The sequence below is a fragment of the Artibeus jamaicensis genome, unplaced genomic scaffold (assembly GCF_021234435.1).
Source record: "Artibeus jamaicensis isolate MK-2021 breed Jamaican fruit bat unplaced genomic scaffold, CSHL_Jam_final contig_391, whole genome shotgun sequence".
NCBI lineage: Eukaryota > Metazoa > Chordata > Mammalia > Chiroptera > Phyllostomidae > Artibeus > Artibeus jamaicensis.
Window position 1 is genome coordinate 33,095,592 of NW_026521814.1, and position 22,944 is coordinate 33,118,535.

General features: G+C 39.5%; 1 protein-coding gene and 1 non-coding gene across 7 annotated transcripts in view; both read right to left on the reverse strand.

Moving 5' to 3' along the window:
• Positions 1-6,336, reverse strand: part of ALS2 (alsin Rho guanine nucleotide exchange factor ALS2) — a 77,441-nt gene extending 71,105 nt beyond the window's left edge. For 5 of the 6 annotated variants that reach the window (XM_053665102.1, XM_053665099.1, XM_053665097.1 and 2 more), the window contains exon 1: positions 6,259-6,336. The gene's annotated coding sequence lies outside the window, so the exon portion shown is untranslated. Of the gene's footprint in view, positions 1-5,863; positions 6,223-6,258 lie in introns of those variants that run through there. The other variant, XM_053665098.1, reaches the window with a different exon arrangement.
• A 16,278-nt stretch (positions 6,337-22,614) lies between these two features.
• LOC119055293 (U6 spliceosomal RNA) lies at positions 22,615-22,721 on the reverse strand. The gene has a single exon (XR_005083675.2). It is a non-coding gene; the product is annotated as a U6 spliceosomal RNA (small nuclear RNA).
• Between the last annotated feature and the right edge of the window lie 223 nt (positions 22,722-22,944).

Consider the following 22,944-nt stretch of genomic DNA (forward strand, 5'->3'; position numbering starts at 1 on the left):
TAGGTACAGGCAGTGTTACAGACTTTGTGGCTGGAGGATAACAGTCCCATAAGACGGCACCTGTAAGTGACAAGGACTTTACAGTAGGTATGCTATGTACTCGAATCTCACTCCTGGCTCCATTCGTTCTGTTTCTTTATTTTATGTTGCCATATTTATACATTTTCGTAAACTGCCTTATCTTTTTTTTAGGAACAAGGGGAGAATCTAAATAATTTTTAAATGGGAAGAGAAATGTGTTATTAGACTATTATCCCAAATGCAAAGAGAAAATTAAGTCATGTAGGAGTCTATAAATTCATCTCTAATAAACTATATTCTCTGGATAAAGTCCTTTTGCCTTAATAATTTAGTGAAAGGTAAATTTTGCAAGTCATAAATATACGAACTTTCAAATGTTTAAATTTCAACAGCTAAAACTACATGTATTTTTTACACCTACTATGTTCCAGGTTTGCTAATCTAAAACTGTCATAGAAGCCAAAAAAATATCTAATTCCCTATTATATCCCAGCTACTTAACATAGTCTTGATATATCACAGTTACTCAAAAAATATCTGTAGACAGACTAAGCCTATGTAAATAAACAAGTTCCTGCTCTTAAAGAGTTTACATACTAGTATGCTCTGTCTTTCTGACTAGAAGAATGACTCTCTGTAAAGCAGACTACCCTCAATATACAGAAAGCTAACACACACTTGCAAAGTTGGGCCCTTCCAGTCTTATTCTCCTGTCTCACTTACTGGTTTAAAACAGGTGTATTGATTAAAATAGTAAAATAATACCAATAATTGTAGTTACAAAAGTAATGATTAGTGTTTCGAATAGCAAGACATTAAGATATAAAGACAATAAAAATAATAGAGAAGCAAAATGCATCATAATGCCCCCCCCCAAAATGGACAGAGTGAATTCGATATGAAATTAGTGCAGATAATTTGTGGTCATTTACATCCTATTTTTAACGTTTGACTACATTTTATTGCAATGTAGTAAACTGGAGTTTATACTGTGAAAGTAATAAACAATAAGACATTATGCTTTCTACACGTGGTACATGTTTAACAAATGTTTGGTTTTAGAAGCTCAGGCAATATGTTTACACATACGTTAAGGATACTTTTGACTCAACCACCTGATTTACAAGTAATCTAAACACCAACAACTGCTATTTCCTGCATATCTTATCACCAAAGCCTCTACCAACATTCCTGAAAGTCAAGAAACAAACCTTGCAGTGAAGCCTTGACAAACCAATCACCATCAAAGGTCAAGGCCATTTCAAATTCCAGTCCTTTCAGACTTAACTGATGCAGTGGAAGCACTGCCTGAGAACATTACAGAAGCTCACCAACCTCCTAAATCCTAACCTAGAGTTCAGTGATTCAGAAAATTAATGCAATGAATAAAGTCAGTAGGCTGGCCGAAGAGACTTGTTATTTACAATGTTGTTATTAATGAGATAATGCACTAAGTTATTGATTCAAAAGATATTATATACTCCTAGAGGTCAGAAACTATGACTTACTGGTATACTCTTGTACCCCCAGCAACCACCTAGGTACAAGCTGAGTAATCTGTGGAAGACAGACCTTGATCTTAGGTTCCAATCCACAGACTTCCAAACGAAATAGAACATTTCTAGTGCTTGTAATAAAAGTCAGTATTAGACATAAAAGGAAAGTGTCATTTCATAATAGAAACTCTCATACATAATTTGTTGATGGTATTTCCTAAAAATAAAGACACTTCATGTCATTTCACAAATGTTAGACACTCGGGAAAGAATAGTCCCTTTCTCCTTATTACATGAGACAGTTTTTGGTGCAACCAGGGACACCAGTCTTTTATATGGCCTACTAATTTTGCCTTTAAAATTACTAAAACTACACTCTAAAATGAACATTACCCATGGAGGGAGCTGGTAAACATGGGGGGAAGGCAAACAAACATGCTCAGCAATGCCCATTAAGCTCCTTTTTGTATCCACTGCATGTTTTTAAAGTACTTTTTTTTCAGATTACTAAAACTCCCATGAAACATGCTGGTGGATCTAATACTAGCAAATGAATTTCAAAGTCCTAGGTACTGCAATAATTTGTGCTTGTTATGACATGACACAAATAGTTTATTCCTTTAATATTTTGCTACTATACTTTTATTAAAATGGCCGCAATTTTTTTAAAGGCAATATTACAGAAACACAGTTTCCAGCATGTTGGCTTACTTTACCAATCAGTAACATCTAATGCTCAGGATCATCAAGGGGTCACATAACTGAACAGGGAGTATATCTGCCAAAAAAAATACTTCTCTGGAGATATGCTTCACTTATTTTGAAAATGCTAGTAACAGGTATTCTTGATTAGAAATGAAAATACTGTTTAACTCACAAGTTTAAATACTGAGGTCATATTACAGATCAGCTATTAAATTTATTATTCATTCCACTATTCAACCACTTAACACACTGTCATCGGGTTTACTTACTAATACCTAAAAAGATTTTTTTCTTTGAGCAACAACTAGGACACCTACATTCACAGTATAAGCTGAAGTTTACCACATTACAATAAAATGTAACCAACCCTGACTAGTGTGCCTCCGTTGGACGGGCATCATCCTACAAACTAAAGGTCCAAGTTCAACTCCCAGGTGGGCAAGTGCCTGAGTGACAGGTTCGCCCCTGGTCAGGGAGCGTGCAAAACGCAGCTGGTCGATGTTTCTCTCTCATATCAATGGTTCTCTCCCTTTCTTTCTCTTTTCCTTCCCCTCTCTCTAAAAATAAATAAATAAAATCTTTAAAAAATATATAACCAACCCAAACTTTGAGTGTGAATAACCAGGTGGTATCTGTGTAATTCTGTATCTGAGTCATTCTGTCAATCTGCTCCGCAATACTTTGAGAGTTCATGATAGGTATATGCTTATATTTATTTCCCAAGAGTTTCTAGGACTTAAATTCCCCTGCAGCCTCTTAAGAAAGGTCATTTCTCATATCCTAAGAAAGGCATTTCCCCAGGAGCACAAGTCAAACAGCAAAGTAAAACTGACTAAATAATTGGTCTGTCTCTTTGCCTTAGAAAAGCTTTAAACAGTGGCTACACAGGCACATTCTTTTTCTATTGGAGGGGGAAAGTAATTATTTTTCCAGAGTCGACTACCTTGAGACTAGAAAATAAAATAAGGAAAGCAATATTAGGAGAGAGCCTGATTATAAATAAAAATGTTAAAGTGGTAGTTACATAAACCATCTTAACCACTTGTAAATCTGTACACAAAAAAAAGAAAGAAATCCATGCACCTATCAGTTTTAACAGATATTAGCATACTTTCATGTGAGATCTAAAGGAGCTCTGTCCAAACTTTTCTTCTAAGTTAATGTGTCTTATTTCCCTGTATGTTCGTATACTTTTACAGACTTTCATTAGATACAGATGCATCAATAAACAATGCATGCTATATTACTTTAAAACTCTACATAAAGTCATCACACTGTATATATCCTTTGGCAATTTGCTTTTTTCATTCAATATTATGTACTAGAGATGTATCTATGTTGGAAAGCATAGCTCTAGTTCATTCATTTATACTAGGGGATAGTATTCCATTGCATGAATAAACCGTAGTTTATCCATTTCCCTACTAAAGTAAAGCTGGATTGTTCTACTTTATTGCCATTTTAAGAGCTGCTACAGTCATCTTTGCTACATGTTTATTTGGGCAGTTGCCCCAAGTTAATTAAGAATTCAGCCCAACAAAAATTCAGGTTACAGAAGGAAAGAACCCTGGAATGAAAGCACAAGGTGCCACTGTTAGGTATAACCACCGCCTTCCTAATATGGAGATCACGGGAACTCCGTATCAGGAAGTTGATTACTCACTAGAAAAATATTTAAATAATATGTAATAAATAAGGGAAACATGAGTTGATCAATTTTTGGAATTAACGAGACTAAAACTCACCTTCTCTCTAAGCATTACTGACTGGCAGCCAACTAAAACTCTACCAAACAGACCAGTCTTTTTTCCCCATAGGAGTTGAGATAATTGTCCATTTTTTCCCAAAAAAAGGACTCTACAATAAAAAACTAACTCAATAAGAGCCCCCAAAAGTACTCATTACTTTTTAAAAATATTTTTGCTCTACCTATATAGATCAATTTAGTTCAGCTACTTTATCAATTGCTCATAGCCATTCTACCAACTGCATGATACGGGCAAACATCAAGACATAAGACAGCGCCATTAAAATATAGCGAGAAACAGTAGGTGGGAATAGAAAAATAAATGCAATACTAACCAGCACCAAGTCATAGTTTGTTTTTATATTACTCGTGGTTATCATGCATTTTCTTAAAGATTGATATCCTATAAAATTTACTACTCTCATTACTGATGACTGAATTGTTCGGTCATCAATAGAGAAGAATTAAAAAGAAAAAAGGTTTAAAAAAAACTCTACCAGAAAAATTTGTATCTCTAATACAGCTGGAATATGTAGTAGATGTAATTCCACAAAGCTATAAAAAAGGCTAAATGATTTAAAAGTCATAAAAATCCTCACAGCATTCCTCGAAACCATGCCCCCAACTGGGACTCCTCCAGAACCCAGGTACGTGACCCTATGGGGAATTGAACCTGCAACCTTCTGGTTTCCAGGATGACACCCAACCTGATGAGCCATGCCAGTCAGGACCATGGTACTTTATTTCCTGCATTGTTATCTTTTCAAATGTTAATATTGTGAAACAGCTTTGAACTTTTTGCTTTAATTATAAACTTTAAATCTGTCAATAATCATACTTTGCAAACTAAGTACGAAATTTAAACTGGGTATAGATTCCATCAGCATCTTTTCCAGTTCAAAATACCTTTATAGAATACCAAAGTTACTACAGATCACCCTGAAGTCATATTTTCTCTAAGTATAAGAATGTATCATAAAATTATCTGGAAACTATCCTGACTTTAAAAAGTGAATTATAGTTATTTTCTATAATATTCATCTCTTTCCCACCATTTAGGAAAAAATGTTAGTTTGGTTCACGATATAGTGAAATAAGAATAACTATTAAAAACAGCTCACATGTATTGAATATCTAACATGTGCCAGGTACTGTAATATATGATACATGAACCATTAAATGTCAAGACATTATTATGAAGAAGGTACTTTTATCCCTAATTTAGAGATAAAGAAACTGAGACAGAGAAGTTAAGTAACTTTCTTAATGTTAAGTAGATATATGTTCAGATCCAAATCCTAGAATCTTAACCATTATGCTTATATTAATAAGATCAGAATATTGCAATTTACTACAAAAGCAAATTTTTCACTGATTTAAATTCTGTTAAGTACACATTAACTCAAAGGTCAAATGGTCACTCCAAACCATTCATATTAATGATAAACTGAAAAAATAGTGAGCCAATAAGTTTGTTGAATGTTTATATCTGTTCAGAATAAGTAAACATCACACAATTGTAAAGCCTTTTAAAGAATATTCACGGCCACCAACAAATCTAAAAGGCAACAGACTTAAGGCTGTGCATTTGTGTACAACACTTCTGCCAATACACAATTGCTCATGTCCAAAGCAGCCCTAATATCCAAGAGTACTAACACCAGCGTCGCGTCAGGACTATTTCCTCAAGACAACCCCTGTTAATTTCCTGTCTTCGCATCTCAAAAGAACTTACCACCCTATGGTATCACTTGGAACACCGAAGGACTTGGCTAAACTACTAACTCTTAATATCATTTTCTTTTTCCGCAACCACCTTTTCAAGCCACCAAAATCCTCGGTCCACTCTCCACTGCGATCTGTATCCTTGGGCAAACCCACCTGGTACACTCACCGCTTTTCACACTCCGGGACCCAGGTTTTTCTGCTCAGCACCTGGAGTGAGCATTCGACAAATCCCCATGAATGAATGGGTGAAAGGCGGAGCAGGGAAGAGGGTGGCGTGAAAGAATTTCACACAACTGAGACCACAGCGGGGGCGCCCCATCTGGGGGGGGGGGAGGAAACGCAACGAGTGCAAAAACCTGGGGCCCGGGTGAAGGGGCGCCGTCGGTTGGATGCTGGCTTGGACGACGGATGCCGTCTCCGCAAGTCCCCGCAAAACGCCCGCGGGCCTCCACCAGCGCCAGTGCCTCCCTCCAAGACCCCGCCTCCCAGGCACACAGGAGGCCTCGGCCCGTCTGCCTTTGGAAGCGGAGGGCCGCCCGGGACAGACGCGCGTTAGCTCACCTGACGCTCCAACGGCTGCAAAGCTGACTGCATCCGGCGCGATTTAGCAACCCCAGGAGTCTGGGGCTGAGATCAGCTGATTCACAGGGGGCGGGGCGTCCGGCCCCAGCTGGGCCGCGGGGCGGTGAGCTGCTGTCTGGGAGGCTGGGCTCAGCTCAGGAAGTAGGTGGGGTTAGCTGCCGACGGCGTCTGATAGGGATCAAAATTATCCAGGAGGCGTAGAGCCGGTGAGCTGGGTCCACAGACTTACTGCTTGGTTCTTAGCGTAGGGCGGAGTCACCGGTCCGAAGCAGACTTGGGCGATGACGTAACCTACAGCCACCTGGGGTCTAAGTACTGCGTGACTGTTAGTGGCGAGAGTGGTTGGTAGTTGCAGTCATTTTGTTACCACCTCAAACTGCAAGAATCAGAAGGTTGAGTTCGCTACTTTTTACAGTGAAAAGGCTAAAATATCTTCAGTGTGTTCGTATGGGCTGTACCCTAACGGTGGTCGCTTCCCGCCCCTGCAAATCAAATGACATTATCGCCTCGAGGTGCAAGTTGGACTGCTTAGTTGCAACCTCAAAGGATGGAGTAGGGTCAGAGGAAATGAATTGGCCTTTGCTACGATTCCTGCAAGGCTCCCCAGTATACAATATGAGTAAAACCAGTTTGCCTTCCCAGCACACAGTTTCACCACAGTCTGCTTTCCGCAGCCACAACCCCATTCCGACTCAGCTCGCACCCAAGTCCTCTGCTGAAGATTAGCCCAAGCCAAGGCGCCGTTCTTGGCACACTGGGTGCGAACTCTTTGCTCTAGGTAGTGTGCCATCGCTGAACCTGCAAACCTGTATTCAGACCAACGACGACACGTGTGCAGTCAAGGTCTGAAGCTCCTGGCATAAATGGTGTATCACGTTCACTAACACCCTCAGGTGAAATGACTCCTTGATCCTTCGCTCCCTTGCAAAACCGTTAGTCCTCAACAATTCAACCAACTCTGCACCAGTCCATTCTGCACCAGTGAAGGAAATCACGTAACCTTGAGAATTGCACCAGTGCACCAAAGATGTCCAATTTCAGTCGGGACTTCCATGGGACCCAGGCGATCTTGCTAAGCCTAAAACAGTCTTTTAAAATTGCCACTCTGAATTTCTCCTATTCTCAGTCCCTTGATATTCCCAACCCTCACACTCCTAACATCTTACTGAATTCTACCTACCCCATCCCTTTGGTGAAAATCTAAAAAAAAAAATTTTTTTTGCCTCCTACATTTCTGAGGAAAATGAGACCACTGCAAAGGAATTTCCTGGATTCCTGAAGACACAATTACAAAATCTACCTACAGGCCTTCCTTCCTTTCTCCTTAAAAGGGGTATTCTGTCCTTTCAAGGTTTATTTCTCCACCCGAACCAAAGATTCCTTCCTATCCTCTTAGAGACTTTCCTCCATTATTATCCCCTCTTTTGTGCATGATCTTTTTTTAACATGTTAGTTTTCAATGCCCAAACTGCACAGCAGTTATTTCTTCCTTAACACATTTTTTTCAGATGTTATTTATATAAAGTTTTCATTGAATTTTCAAAAAAATATAACATAAGAGAAGCTACTGCTGTGTGGCTGAGTTTCCTATCTGTAAAAAGCAGGAGGTGGACCTTTGCACTGTGACATTTTTCCACTTTCTTAAAATGGCACAGGACAGCCCCTCTGAGTGCCCTGACCTAGGTTTGGGGGGTTCAGCCCACCAGAGGGTCCAAGACACACATGAGCCAGAGACTCCTACATGAGCCAGAGGAGGTGGGATCCAGAGGGAGGATCATAGTGAGGCAGCAGAGGTGCTGGGGTATTTTCTGGTCTGCAAGAAAGAACTCTTGGGTATTTTCAATCTCCACCCCTCTGCTACTCTTATTCCTCAGTATATAATCCTGTTCCTGTCCATTCCATCTTTTAATTTCTTTTTCCTCTGTCCTCATTTCTTTGCAACCTACTTTTCTACCTCGTACTTTCTGACCTCCCACTCTTCCTTACCCCACACTGTAATCTCTACTTTTTCAGGTCTGTAGATGTCAGTAGTCGATTCCTACTTTAGAAATATAATGGTACAGTCTAAGAATGAAAACATTTTATGCAACCATTTAAATGAAAGGATAAATCTATCTGTATTGATATTATGGAATGATCTGGAAATTAGATTGTTAAGAGAAAAATACTAGATACTGAGTCATGTGCATTGTAATCCACTAATTGCATATTATGTGTGTATCTCTTTTAAAAATATTTTATTTATTTATTTTTAGAGAGAGGGAAAGGAAGGGAGAAACAGAGGGAGAGAAACATTGTTCAGTTGCTTCTCACAGACTCCCAACAGGCACCTGGCCCACAACCCAGACAAGTGCCCTGACTGGGAACTGAACCTACAACCTTTTTGTTTGCAGGATGATGCCCTACCCACTAAGTCACACTAGTCAGAGCTATGTGTGTGTTTTTGAGAGAGAGAGAAAGAGAGGTGTGATATATATCCTTGTATTTTTATATTTATATATTAGCTCTGAAAGGATACATTAAAAAGTGACTAATGCTGAGGAGAATTGGGAACAAAGATAGAAGGAAAAGTCACATAATTTATGCAATATTGCACTGTTTGAACTTTACAAATATAGTTTGAATATACTTTTTACTTATTTTTAAAGCTTTTAAATATTAAAAAAGTGTAGTCTTATCTTCCTTTTCCTTTTATTTTTCTAGACTCCTGGGACAGACTCCTTGGTTTTCCTCCCACTCTTTCTGATCTTTTTAGACTGTCCCCTAAATTCATGGATTAAATAAATATTTATTCCACACATATTATATGCCAGGCACTGTTTTTGGCCCCAGAGACACATGATGATGAACAAAATAGACAAGAGTCTCTGTTCTCATGGAACCTGCACTCTGGTGTTGTGGACTATAATCTCCAGAGGTGGCAGCCATCAACTCCTGCCTTCCTGTATACAAGTGCCACTCTTGACATCAAGAGATGGAATCTATTTCTTTTTTCCAAAATGGGCTACACTTGTGATTTTTTTCTTTTTTTTTTTTTTAACTAATAGAATGTGGCAGAAGTAAAGTTCTGGGACTTCATAATTAAGTTCTAAAAAAGAATGGGCAGCTTCCAGATTTCCCTCTGAGAAGCCAGCTGCCATGCTCTAAAGAAGCTTCAACAATACTACAGACTGGTAAGAAAAATGGTAAAGAGATAAGCCACATGGAAGAGCATTAAAGTGTCAGAATGTGAGTGAAGCCATCAAGTACCTTCCAGGCTAGCCCAGTTACCTGCTGAATGCAGCTGAATGATTGACACCAGCTAACACCCAGTGGAGAATAGCAGCTTGATCAAGCCCTGCCTGAATTCCTGACCCAAATTACCAACAAATAATAATTTATTGCTTTAAGCCACTAAATTTTGAAGTGTTTGTTATGCAGCAATAACTGAAACAAGTGAGAGATAATGAACAAAATATAGTACCGACTAGGACTACAAGGAGGCAAAATAGTGTAGTAGCTAAAAGCACGTGGTGGTGCCAGACAGCCTGGGTTCAAATCTTAGCTCTAGCACATACTAGATTTGTGACTTTGACACAAGTTATTTAACCTCCATATATCTCTGTTTCTTCATCTATAAAAGAGTGATAATAAAATTATCCAATTTATAAGGTAATGAGAGGGTTAAATGTAAAGTGCTTAGAATGACACCTGGCACATAAGTGCTATATAAATGCTGTTGTTCTTATTTTTGTTGTTATGAGCAATAAAGAAAGGTAAGGGAAGAGAGTGCAATTTTATATAAGTTGGGCAGGGAATGCCTCTCTTCTAAGATGTCTGAATGGAAAACTTGGTAGATCTTGGTGAATCACTCAAATTTTGGAAAACATTTTAGTTTCAGGTAATAGCTAATAAGCTTAGTAATCAATGTATGTAAAAGCTATTGTTTCAGGACCTGAAGGTATGACCCACCTAGACTCCAGGAGACCAGAAGCAGTTTCACCTTTGTGTCTTGGAAGGATGCCAGCAATCAAGACAGCATCTAAGCCACTGTGCTCCAGGGTGAGATGGACTGGCCAGGACACAGAGGAAAGAAGGCTGCAGCTTTTATCTGATTAACCTTTCCCCTGAATTCCAACCCCCTTACCTATACTTTTCTTCTCCCTATAAAAAGGATCAGTTTAAAATGGAATTTAAGAGGGTGGTCTATTAGGGTACGAACTGGCCGTCTTCTCAGGTCACCAGCTGTCTGAATAAAGTGCCCATAAAGATCAATCTCTATCTCTGCTTATTGGGTCTGGTAGATGACAGGCAGCACAAACGCAGGCTTTTCCACTTTCAATCTTAAAGAAAGTGAGAGCAGAGCCCTGTGGTTATCTGACAGTCCAGGCAAAGGGAATAAGCAAAGACTAGGAGGGTAATGTGGCCAGAGCTGAATGAGAAGGAGTTCAAGGAGACTGAATGAGGCTAGAGCTGTATGAAAAAAAGGTAGCAAGGTAGGAGATAAGATCAGGTAGATATTGATTTGATAGTGAGGACAGATCCTTTGGATCATGGAAAGGACTTTGGGCTTTTCTGAGTGATAAGGGCAAAATCACTAGAGGGCCTGGGGCAGGTGTTATAAACTGGCTTTCATTTTAAATGTGGGCATTTGATCATGGTACAGGAATTTAAGAACGAAAGCAGGGAGATCAGTAAGAGGCCATTGCAATCGTTGAGGCTAACAGTCATGATGGCTTAGCCTGGAGTAGCAGAAGGGAGGCAGAAAGGAATTAAATTCCTGATGTATTTTGAAAGTACAGCCTACAGTATTTGTTCATGGATTAGTCATGAGCTTTGAGAGAAAGAGAGACATTAAGGCCTGAGTTATTGGTAAAAATGTGCTGTCATTTACTGAGATGGGAAAAACTAGGGAAAAGAATGTATTTGGGGGTAAGGGGTAGAAGTACCAAGCATTCATATTTGAACATTATAGTTTACATGGCTATTGAGGATCTGAATGGAGACATCAAGTAGGTAGTTTCACATATTAGTCTTGTGTTGAGTACAATGGTCAGGGCAGGAGATAATAACTTTGTATTAAATATATTATTTATTTATTTATTTATTTTTAAAGAAAGGGGAAGGGAGGGAGAGAAACATCCATGTGTGAGAGATCAGTTGCCTCCTGCATGCCCCCACCCAGGGACCCAGCCTACAATCCTGGCATGTGCCCTGACTCAGAATCGAACTATCTCAGGTCAGCACTCAATCCACTGAGCCACAATAGCCAGGTCCAGCACATGCAACTTTGTAAATTGTGAAGGAAAATAGAAACAATCTGAGCCCTGAGCCCTGGGACACTCCTCTTTTTAGAAATTGAGAAGACAGGGAAGATGGAGCTCAGAATCCTGCTGAGTTCTCTGAGGGGGAAATGTGTGTTTTAGAAACAGAAGGAAGGCAAAAAATACTAGCAGAGAGTGTGTAAGAAAAAAGAGTAGCAGAAAGTGAGGTTGTAGTGATAATGTATGGGTGGGTGGGCAAGGAGATGAGTTCGTTTTTTATTCTAAATGCAAGGGAAATCATCAAAAACTTTTAATGGAGAAATGACCTGATCTGGTTTGTGTTTTTGAAAGTTCAGTCTGATAGGGGATCTCAAGAGTTAAAGATTTTAATCCTTAGTCGATAAGCTTAAGTGATTAATGCCTATTACTCTAGGAACTGGAATGCATGACCTATGTGACTCTAGGAAGTGGACAAGCAATTCAACCTTTGTGCCTCGGGGGATCTGCAAGCAATAGAGATGGTATGTGAACCATTGTGTTCCAGGAAGGGAATGTCCATGATGCAGATATAGAATTGTTGACGAACAAATAAAGAAGTACTAGGAAAATCATCCCGGACTGCAACTCTTATCTGATTAAGTTTTTTCTAACCCTTTTACCTACTCTTTCTTCTCCTTATAAAAAGGTCAGTTTGAGATGAGATGTTAAGACTGTTTTTGAGGGTACAATACCCACCATTTTATCAGATCATTGGCATCTGAATAAATCACCCATAAAGACTTCAATCCTTGTCTCTGCTTATTGGTTCTGGTAGTGACAGGCTGCATGAACACTCACTTTTCCAGTTTCAATTCTGTCTAGTGCTTCATGTGTACTTCCTATTTCATTACATGTATTTTTAAAAAGTTTACTCAAGGGTTGTGATTTAGTAACATTCACATTTTTTGTGTAAGTCCATTCTGACTGAATACAGGAGAGCAAGAATAGAAGCACATAGACCAAGTAGAGGTATTGCATTAGGCTAGATGAGAGGTGATGTCTTGGTCTAGGGTGATAGTACAAGTTAAGAATTAGATAGATTTACTCTGGCTGGTGTGGCTCAGTTGGTTGGAGCATCATCCATAAACTAAAAGATTGTGTGTTCCAGTCCCAGTCAGTGCACATGCCTAGGCTGCAGGTTTGATCCCTGATCAGGGTGTGTAAGGGTGGCAAAGGTTGATGTTTCTTTCTCACAGTGATGTTTCTCTTCCTCTCTCTCTCTCCCTCTGTTCCTCTCTCTCTGGAATCAATAAACAAATATTTTTTAAAAGAGAACTGGATATATCTGAGATACTCTCTGGAAGTAGAGCTGGCACGATTGATTTAACGATGGATTAGACATAACATTTGATTTGTATGCTGTCACATTACTTTCTAAGTAACTGATTAATGAGAATTCCATTTTCTGAACTTGAGAAGACTAAGGAAATGTATCTTAGCATGGTTTAAGAGGTCTGTTTTCGACACTGACTTTGTGATATGTCTTTGGCATCCAGGTTGATGTGTGTGTGCTAGGAAGAAGTCAGAGCTGGAGGTAGAGATTTGAGAGTCATTTGCACATAGGTGCCATTGAAAGGTAAAGAGAAGTAGATTAAATTACCTGGGAGGAAAGTGTAGATAGGGCCAGGCCTGAGCACTGGGTTGCCCAAACTTGGAAGTTGAGCAGAGGAGGAGGAACCAGGAAAGATGATTGCAGAAGAGTCCCCATAGAGATAGGAGGACAACTAGGAAAGTGTTCCCTTCACAGAAATCAAAGAGGCTTTCAAGAAGGGTGTCATGGTACATGGTGTTGAACACAGATAAACAGTAAAGTAAGTTAAGGTCTGAGAAGTAGCATGTGGGTTTGATAAGATGGAATCTCTGGTGACTTGGCAAGGGCAGATTCGGTGGAGCAGTAAACACAAAAGCTTAATTGGGGTGAGTTAAGGAGAGAATAGTAGGTGAGGAAGTAGAGACATCTCCTTCAAAAAGTTTTGCTGTGAAGTGGAATGAAAAACTGGGGCAATAGCTGGAAGGGGTGTGGTGTCAAGGTATCAGATAGATACCCAAAACCAAAGGCTTAAAAAAGCCAAATAGTTGATATGACAGCAAACTTAGATTTCCTATTTCCAAAGAATCCAACTTTACAGGGAAACAAAGATAGCCAACATGTCTTTCCATATATCATCATAGACTCAATACTCTCAGGGCATGATCTGAGTTGAATCCACTTAAAAATATAAGCTCTTTTAGCATGGCATGCATTGCACTAATACGCAAACCTATATGTCTCTGTCTCTCTTGTTAGAGTCTAAGCTTCCAGACTGCGTGTTTCTCATTTTCAATTCTCTGAAGATTACTGCAGTGCCTTGTATTTTAGCAATTGTTTGATAAAATTGTTTACTGAGAGCTAGCAGTTTAACAACTTACAATATACAGCTATCCTGAGTGATCTTGGTTCTAGTTCAGGTCTTTTGATCAATACTCCCATTTTCCTATTTTTGTAATTTTTTAAAACCCTCACCTGGAGATTTTTAAAAATTGATTTTAGAAGGAGAGAAACATCAATGTAAGAGAGAAACCGTACTTCCACTGGGGATTGAACCTGCAATATATTTTATTTATTTTTAGAGAGAGGGGAAGGGAAGGAGAGAGAGAGGGAAACATAAATATGTAGTCACCTCCCACATGCCCCCTGCTGGGGATCTGGCCCACCACCCAGGGGTGTGCCATGACTGGGAATTGAACTGATGACCCATTGGTTCACAGGCCAACATTCAATCCAATGAGCTACACCAGCCAAGTCACTTTTCTATTCTTAAAAGTCAGGAGACAAGGATCCTCCAGCGATCAAAGGCCAAAAGGCTTGAAGCCAATGGGTTACGTGCCCGGGGACAATCCATGAGTGAGTGTGTGAACGTGTATCTGTGCGCATGTGTGTAGAGGTGGGTCGTACAGCCTCTGGAAGGTAATGATATTTGGGCTAATTTTGATAATATGGCAACACAACATATTTTATAATATGTTATTTGCAAAATGCTTCATATGTGTATTTTATTTTTAAAACGACATCATGATAGGTATAATTATTCCTAAAATACCCGTGAAGAAACTGAGGCCCACTGACTTGTCTAAGTTAATTCAATTACTCTTAGTGGCAGAGGGACTCATACCCAGGTCACCAAACCTAGATCTTCAAACTTTAAACTCTCTGTCTCCCCACCCACACCCTCCCCAACACACTTCAACTCGCATTGGATCAAGGTGGTGAATAGAGAGCTCACGACTAAGACAAAAAGTAGGTTCGAAGCAGAGACGATAGACAATAACAGAAAAGAAGTAAAAGGGTCAGTGAAGGCCAGTATTAGAAACTGAGAATAAGACTCACGGAGAGCAGTGAACAGGGATGTGCTTGAAGTGGGGTCACAATGAACAGGAAATACACACTGGTTGTAAGCTTTCATCCTCTATACGTATGTGTGTATGTGCGGGGTGTGGGGGTGCCTTCACACACACATATAAATGCTATTATTTAATAGCCATTTATTAAGAATCTGAAAGGAGTATAACATATAGGTCATGCTCTCAAAGAGTGTACTTACTAACTTGTTAGGAAAACAGAGAAAATAGTAATTAGAATACACAGTCCAGACAACCAGTGATCCAGGAGCTCAGCCTTTAAAGAGAAGGAGGTAGGAGTAGGGAGAATCAAAGAAGCAGGGAAAAGTTCAGAGCAAAAATGGACCTCAGCCAGGACTTGTAGGAGGAATAGGTACAGCCAAGAGAAGAACGCATCAGATGAGAAACACCTGGAGGTTGAGTAAGACCGTCAAGGAAGCTTTGCTGGGCAGTGAGGCCACTGGTGTGGTTACAGAGACCTGTACAACAATAACTGGGGAATTGTGGTGGGCGGGGCAGGACGGAGTCAGGCTGCCAGAAGCCAGGCTCAGGAATTTGAAGAGTGTACCACGGAAAGATCTTCTGGCATTTCAAAGTCGAGCTGGAGTCTGTGTATCTCATTCTCCCTAACCATTGAAATAGAGGCTGCATCAGCCTCTATTTCATTTCTTTCGTGTCACATTTCTTTCTTGCTGAATTAGCTGGCATTGCTATCCCAAGTTAAAAAGGGTAGTTCGAAAACAACTTAGACCTTTGTTTTAAAAAATGGATGCGGAGATTCTGAGTGGTTCATATCTTAGAAAGGGGGCACACAACTCTTATTGACATCTGGGAGCACTTTCCTGTGTGGCTGGACTTCATGCAGGAAGATTATGGCCAAAACGAGGAGCAAAGACCTGTTGATGACATACTGTGATTTGGGGGAATGATTTATTTAGAAATGCTTCTACTCATCTCATACCAAAATAATTAGTGGGTTGAATGACTAATCAACAGATGCAGGTAAGCAAAGGCCAAGTTATTTTTAGAACGGAAGCACCAAGCTCTGTGAGAGGTGTTGAGACCTGTGTTCCTAAATCCTATGTTATTAAGTAACCATCAGAGCAAGCATATTTTAATAAAATGTAAATATCTATATTTAAATAAAATAATCATGTATACTGAGTTTTACTTGATTTATGCCTAATAATGTTACAGTTCTCGCTCTTGTTCTTCACTTGTCTCAGTTTTGTTGACGAAACTGTTCTGACATATCTGAGCATTCTGATCTCAAGCTGGGCATTACAGTAAAAAAGAGCCATAGTTTAGGCTAACGGACTTTTGTTTTGTGTGTGTATTACAATGTATAACACGTAAATTGTTGCAAACATTTAAAGAAAGCATGTAGGCCCAACCTATAGAAAATAGTGTCCCAAATATTTATCTGCAAGTGAGTTGTTTCGAACCTAGAACATGTTTTTCCATAGAAACAGTGAGGTAAATAATGTATTAGTTCCTGGATTAAACTGTAAATGTTACGTGACTTACGATGTTCAAATACTGTGCATTTGAAATGAAAAATATGGGGGGAAATGAAAGCAATACTTTATAACTTTAAAAAAGAGAAGGAAAAACCCTTGGCATTAAGTACTTTTTCAGGGGTGCACGTACTTAAAGGAAAGCAGGTTTTAAGGGACAAGAACGAAGAATTTGACGAACTTTGGGGAGCTCTGAGCGCAGAGGGGAAGGCATAGGTGAGCGGGGCGCCGCCGGGGATGCAGCCACACTGGAGCCTGAGGCAAGAAACCCGTGCGCCCTTGTTACACGTACACGGATCCACGTAGCCTCTCCTATTTGTAATCAATCGGGAAAAGTTCATAAAGGTCTTACGGTTTGGAAAAACCTCTGCCTATAAACCCGCGTTGCCAATCTGTTCCAGTTCGTACACCAGGTCAACGCTCATAAACGCTCCGGTCCTGCGGAGGCGGGGTCGGAGGTGGGAGGGGGCCCGGGGTCCCCGCAGCCCTGGGGGAACCGTGGGCGGTTTAGAAACGATTGTTTCCTTGGCGCAGAGGCGCAGGGTTGAGGCTGTATGTTGTCCATCGTGAGGTTTTGACATTAACTTTTATTTTAATTTTTAGAATTTTGATTTAAATTTACTGCATTGACATTATTTATTATTTTTATTTGTCTTGATTATCGAGGGGGTGTGTGTGTGTCCCCTTCTGCCTCATCCCAATTCGGGCACTGGCGGGCAGTGAGGAGGGGAGCCGCACCGGAGGCCCCCGGGTTAAACTTTTTTCCCATTTTTCTTTCTCTCCCTTCTTCCCTCTCCCAGTCACTCCTTCTCACTCCTCCTCTCCTTCCCCTTTCTATCTTTTTAATTTTTTTAGTTTACTTTTCTTATTTTACGTCTCAGCTCCATCAGCTTTGCTGGGCTGTTACCGAAGGCTCTGCAGCGCCAGGGAGCCAGCTGGCTCCTGGGGGCTGGGAGCTGGGGAGGGCAAAGCAGTTCCGAGAGGAAGAGGCCTGAAGGTTTTGCACGGATTTTGAAATACTTATTTTTTTTTTTTAACGTGGGTAAACACTGTAAGTTTTAGAGACGTAGCGCCACGTCTGGTTTGCCCAGCCCCAGTAACTGCTAGGCTTATGTATGTGATAAAGGCAGTTGGAAGGATAAGAACAACTCATGAAGTCACTGGGTGGGGCTAAGAAAAAAGATTTTTGTAAAAGGACGTGTGTCCACTTGAGTGATTGCCTGAGGTGGAATCGCCTCGGCTAAGAGTGTCAAAGCCCGAAGAAAACTGAGGTGAACGGGAGGAGTATTCTCTTAAGGAAAAAGTTTGGAAGGAAGAAAAGTTGGTTTGGCCAGTTCTCCGTCCCGGCCACCAAGTGGTGCTGTCGGCCCAAGGCTGGCTGCGTCTCCGGCCCTGGGACCCGAGAGGCTCAAGCGTCCTGGGATGGAGATGCGGAGGTCCCAGAGGGCCTGCCTCACAGTTTGTGGGTCTCAGAAATTTGTAAGTCGGGTTTTGCAAGTCGTGATTATTTGTATTTGTATATCCACAGTATGTGAATATTTTAAAGTAATAGTAACTTGCAGGAGACGTTTGCAAACAGTACAAAAACTCGACTGCTTCTGGTACTGTGGAATGTGATACTCTTCTGCATCAGGAAGGATGGGATTCCGAGCTCTCACTTGACTAAAGCAAGAAACTTTAGGGCAATGTTAAGGAAGGTTATGGATCATTCAATGTATTTCACAGAAATTAACAACGACAAGTTGTACAAAGGTATCATTATTCTTTAGTCAGCAGCTTGAGCACTTCTATAGTGAACCAACCAATTGTTCTGATTGTACATTGACTGTGAGGGGCTGCCAGAGAGAGAGGTGTGGAGCTGAAAACGGCAGAAGGAGGGCATTCACCTCAGCTTCTACTTTCAGGCATGCATGTTTTCTGTCAGAGAGACAGTTCTTTCAGATGTGTTACCATTCTGAGTACCAAGAAATGAAATTCCCTTCCATGTATAAGGGAACAGCATGCTGAATTGATGGGCCCATTATGTGACAAGAAAAAGAGTGCTCACAGCACCTGAGTGCTCACTGTGTGGAGACATGGTTAAGAGCATAGATCCTGAAATTAGTACTAGGGGGTTCAAATTCTGATACTTGCACTCTTAAGAGACTTTGGACAGTCCCCAGTGTTCTCATCTAAAATTGGGGTAATAGATAACCATTGTCACAGAATTTAAATGAGAAAATACATATGAAGTGCCTGTTTAGACCAGATAAAAAAATGGTAGCCATATTAAGTTGAAGTGCTTAATAAAGAAAGGGAGGGCCAAGAACAGGCATGGAAACTCTGATATGACTGATTATCTCCCGATTTAAAAAAAAAAGTCTATGTATTTATTTTTAGAGACAATAAACATAAAAATAAGGGAAGGGAAGGAGAGAAACATTGATCGCTTGCCTCCCACATGCCCCTAACTGGGGACCTAGATCACAACCCAGGCATGTACCTTGACTGGGAATTGAACTGGTGACCGTTCGGTTACAGGCCAGCTCTTAACCCACTGAGCCACACCAGCCAGGTCAATACAAATCCCCAACTGTTAATTTGTATCAAGAAGAAAAGGAGTCAAGTAGGTTTAAAGCATGGACTTTAATGCTGCTCTGCCTTGGTTTAAAACAGCTTCTTTCTTGTGTGGCCTTGGGCAAATTATTTAATACTTCTGACTACAGAATTGTTATGAGTAAATACAAGTAAATCATGTGTTCTCCTTATTATTGCCACTTTTTTCCTACCTATAGCCAGAAGACTGTCACTAAATATGTACCAAGTTGCCTCACCATGGAACCTGATCATGTTATATTTACAACTTAATTTTTTATAAAAAAAAAGTTTAAAGCACTCTTTAAAATATCATGCTGTTATGTTGAAAATTAAATATAAAATTGGTTTCTTCCATTTCAGTGGGCAAGAAATCCATCAGTTCAAGTCATATCTGGAATTTTCCCTGAATGTATTCAGAATCAAGAAATTAAACAGACAAAAAGTCATACGAGTGAAAATAACAGAGAAAACACCTGGTCTGTAGAAGCATAATTTTATTTTTTGCTTATACTGGCAATAGGTAGTCTTCTATTTTCCCGGCACCTACAGATTCTCAAAGATTCCTATACTGTTTTACACAAAGGGCCATTTTTAGGTGTATTGTTCAGTATAATTGCATTGCTTCACAAGCTAAGCTATTCTGTGACAGGAACACCTTGCAATCAGATTTCTTTACCTGCCTGTGAAATGTCTCTTTTAACCTGTCATTGCTTCCCAGTAGTTTTAGAATGTGGACATGCATATATGGAATTGCTCAGCATTCTTGAGCATTCCATCTGTAGGGCACAGTTTTGGTCCACCACAGATTAAACTATTCTTTCTAAGTGAAGGCCAGGATGTGGGGAGAGCCTGAATGTGAGACAGAATCTAATATTACATCCAGGGACACAGAAGTTAAGGCTACAAAAGTAGTAACCGGGGCAGTTGGCATTTCTGAGCAGATATTCCCAAGGTCTCTAGAAATTGTCTCTTAAATCAATAGAACTTGTGAAATTTGGAAATATGGCCATCTTGCTCCACATATTTTTTCAATAACTTATTAGTTTTGAATCTTAGTCTTTCTTGAAGGCAGTGAAAATAGATGATAACACAAACTTACACCAGTAACTTCATTGTGAATATTAAATACAAGTAAACAAATATCATACTACTATGCAATAATAAGATGATGTAAAGAAAGATCACAAATGCATCTAAAGTTGCAAAGGAGACCCAGACACCATGTGCCTGCAGTTCCGATTACTGCCAGCAGACAGCACTCTCAGCACGTAAAGTTTGGATAAAACGAAAAGTACTCCGGAAGAAGGAGGGCATGTGATTTAAGAATTGTACTCTGTAGTTTTTATTTGGACCAAAGATAATGTCACAGGACTTCTGATTAATGAACCAGAATCACTTAACTATTACTGGTTCACCTGAAATATAGTAACTAATTTAAATCTAGCCCTAATAATTGATCGAATGAGACCAATCAGATTTTGTGCATTTTGTGGAAATACAATTAACAGTGTCCCCTCATTCAATAAAATTAGAAAACTATAGTAGTCTTTGGGAGGCTTTATAATATTTTCTACTATTTGTTAGTTTAGTAACCTTGGGAAAGTTACACAAATTATCTTAGACTAAGTACTCTCAGAAGTGGGGATAATAAATGTGCCTACTCATTGTCATGGAGTTGGAAGGATCAGCATGAAGTCTGATGCAGAGCAAGTTGTTACTATTATCACCACTACTACTGAGACAGGCTGAGCCTCTGTTAAATGGATGGGAATGTTCTTCAGTTATTTTCTTAAGCCTCTCCTAGATAAATGTAAAGTTTCTCTTCAGGTACTCCCCAAAAAGCTCTGTCCTGTGCCTGCTCCAGTAGGTACCAGCCAACTGTGGAAACCTGGAAAGTAAGAGCTGCCCCTGTGCACCTGCGTGCAGAACCCAGCTCTGTATAAGCCAGATGCCAGCCTCACTGAGTTCAGGGGATCCATGCTCTCATTAGTCTATGCTCCCTTGGTGCATCAAACTCCCTCCCTTTCTCCTTCCTCTCTACTTTGTTTTCAGTAAACCTCTCCTTTTGAGTTATGTTTTGCCTCTTCTCCTGATTTCTATCTTGGAGAAGGGAGCCAACAAACCCTTCGGTAGTGATGCTACTATTGTACTTTTATCTAAAGCCTCACTCACACACACATACCCCATTGGGAGTAGGCAGGAATAAATATAAGGAAATAAGTAAATAATCGAAATGTACGGATTTCATATGAATGTGTTTTTAAGGATATTGTTTTATTCTACTTTCTCATTTAGAAAATTCTTATACACACCAAAGTGAATCTGCGTTAAGCCATCACTTAGCTTAAACAATCATCATTTTACCAATTTTGTTTTTTCCCCTCCAACATTATTTTTCTGGAATATTTTTAACTAAGTTAGTTATGTCATTCTACCTATAAATACTTTAGTATGCATCTTTAACTGTAAGATTGTTTTCAAACAATCACCATGTAAAATTAAAAAGAAATTCTTTTTTTATTTTAATAACATCTTTTATTTAACCCAGCACATCTAAAATATTATCATTTCAAAAAAATAAATTCTTAAGATCATCTAATACCATAAATAATTTTCATACTGGTCTCAGAACTGTTGTTTTGCAGTGGTTCCCAGAAGCTGGTGAGTTGCGGAAGTGGGGAAGCACTGGCAAAGGTGTGCATGTATGAGTTCAGATGCTCCTGCTAAATACCTGCTGGAGACTGATGTACAGGCCAGGTTACCACAGTTAGCAATGCTGTGATGCATACGTGGTAGGAAAAGAACTGATCCTGACTGTTCTCACACACACACAAAGTTGACTGTGTGAAGGGATAGGTATGTTAATTAGCTTGATTGTGGTAAACATTTTGCAATGAATACATGTATCAAAATGTCATCTCGTATATCTTAAGTATATACAATTTTTATTTTCTATGATAGTTCCTTAAAGCTGGGGGGAAGGTGTTTTTTTACAGTTAACTTGTTCAAATCAGGATTCGAACAAGGTCTACATGTTGTATTTGTTGCATCTCTTAAGGCTTCTGAATTATCTTCTTTTTTTTATGCCATTGATTTGAGAAATCAGATTATTCATCCTTTCTGATTTGGCTGTTTCTTTCCTTGCAGTATTATTTAATTCCTCTGTCCTCTGTATTTATTGTAATTTGGTTTGAGACCTACATACTTGATTAGATTCAGATTAAATATTTTTTCTTCAGTCAAAAATACATCACTGTGGCAATGTGTTCTTTCTGTTGTACCACATCAGGAGGCACATCATTTCTCAATGTCCAAGATTTAGTGGAGCTAAGATTGATTGGTGGACACAGATGGTGTGCACTTGACCCTTCATTGCAAAGTTCCCTATCAATCTTTCACCTAATGATTTTATTGTAGCATCCATTGATGATCGTTCCTTGGGTTTATTATTGCCCTAGGGATTGCATAGTAGTGAATTTCTGCTTCTATCATTTCTTTTGCCTTTACTAGCTGAAAATCTTCTCTTTTTTATTTTTATTTTTTTATTTAGTTATTTTTCAAGTACAGTTTCTTGTCTAATTAAAAATATGGAACGCTTCACGAATTTGCGTGTCATCCTTGCACAGGGGCCATGCTAATCTTCTCTGTATCGTTCCAATTTTAGTGTATGTGCTGCCGAAGCGAGCACTGAAAATCTTCTGTGAGGAAGAATTTTCTCCTCATTAACTATTTAATAGTCCCAGAAAAACAATCTGTATAAAAAAGACTAAATAAATACATGATTTTCCCCCTCTATCAATATTCACAGGCATTGAATTGCTGCATTAGAAACCTCTAAGCAACCATTTTTATTTATAATCACCATAGTTATGGATTTCACATATTTTGTGTGTTCAATACTTGACAGTCAT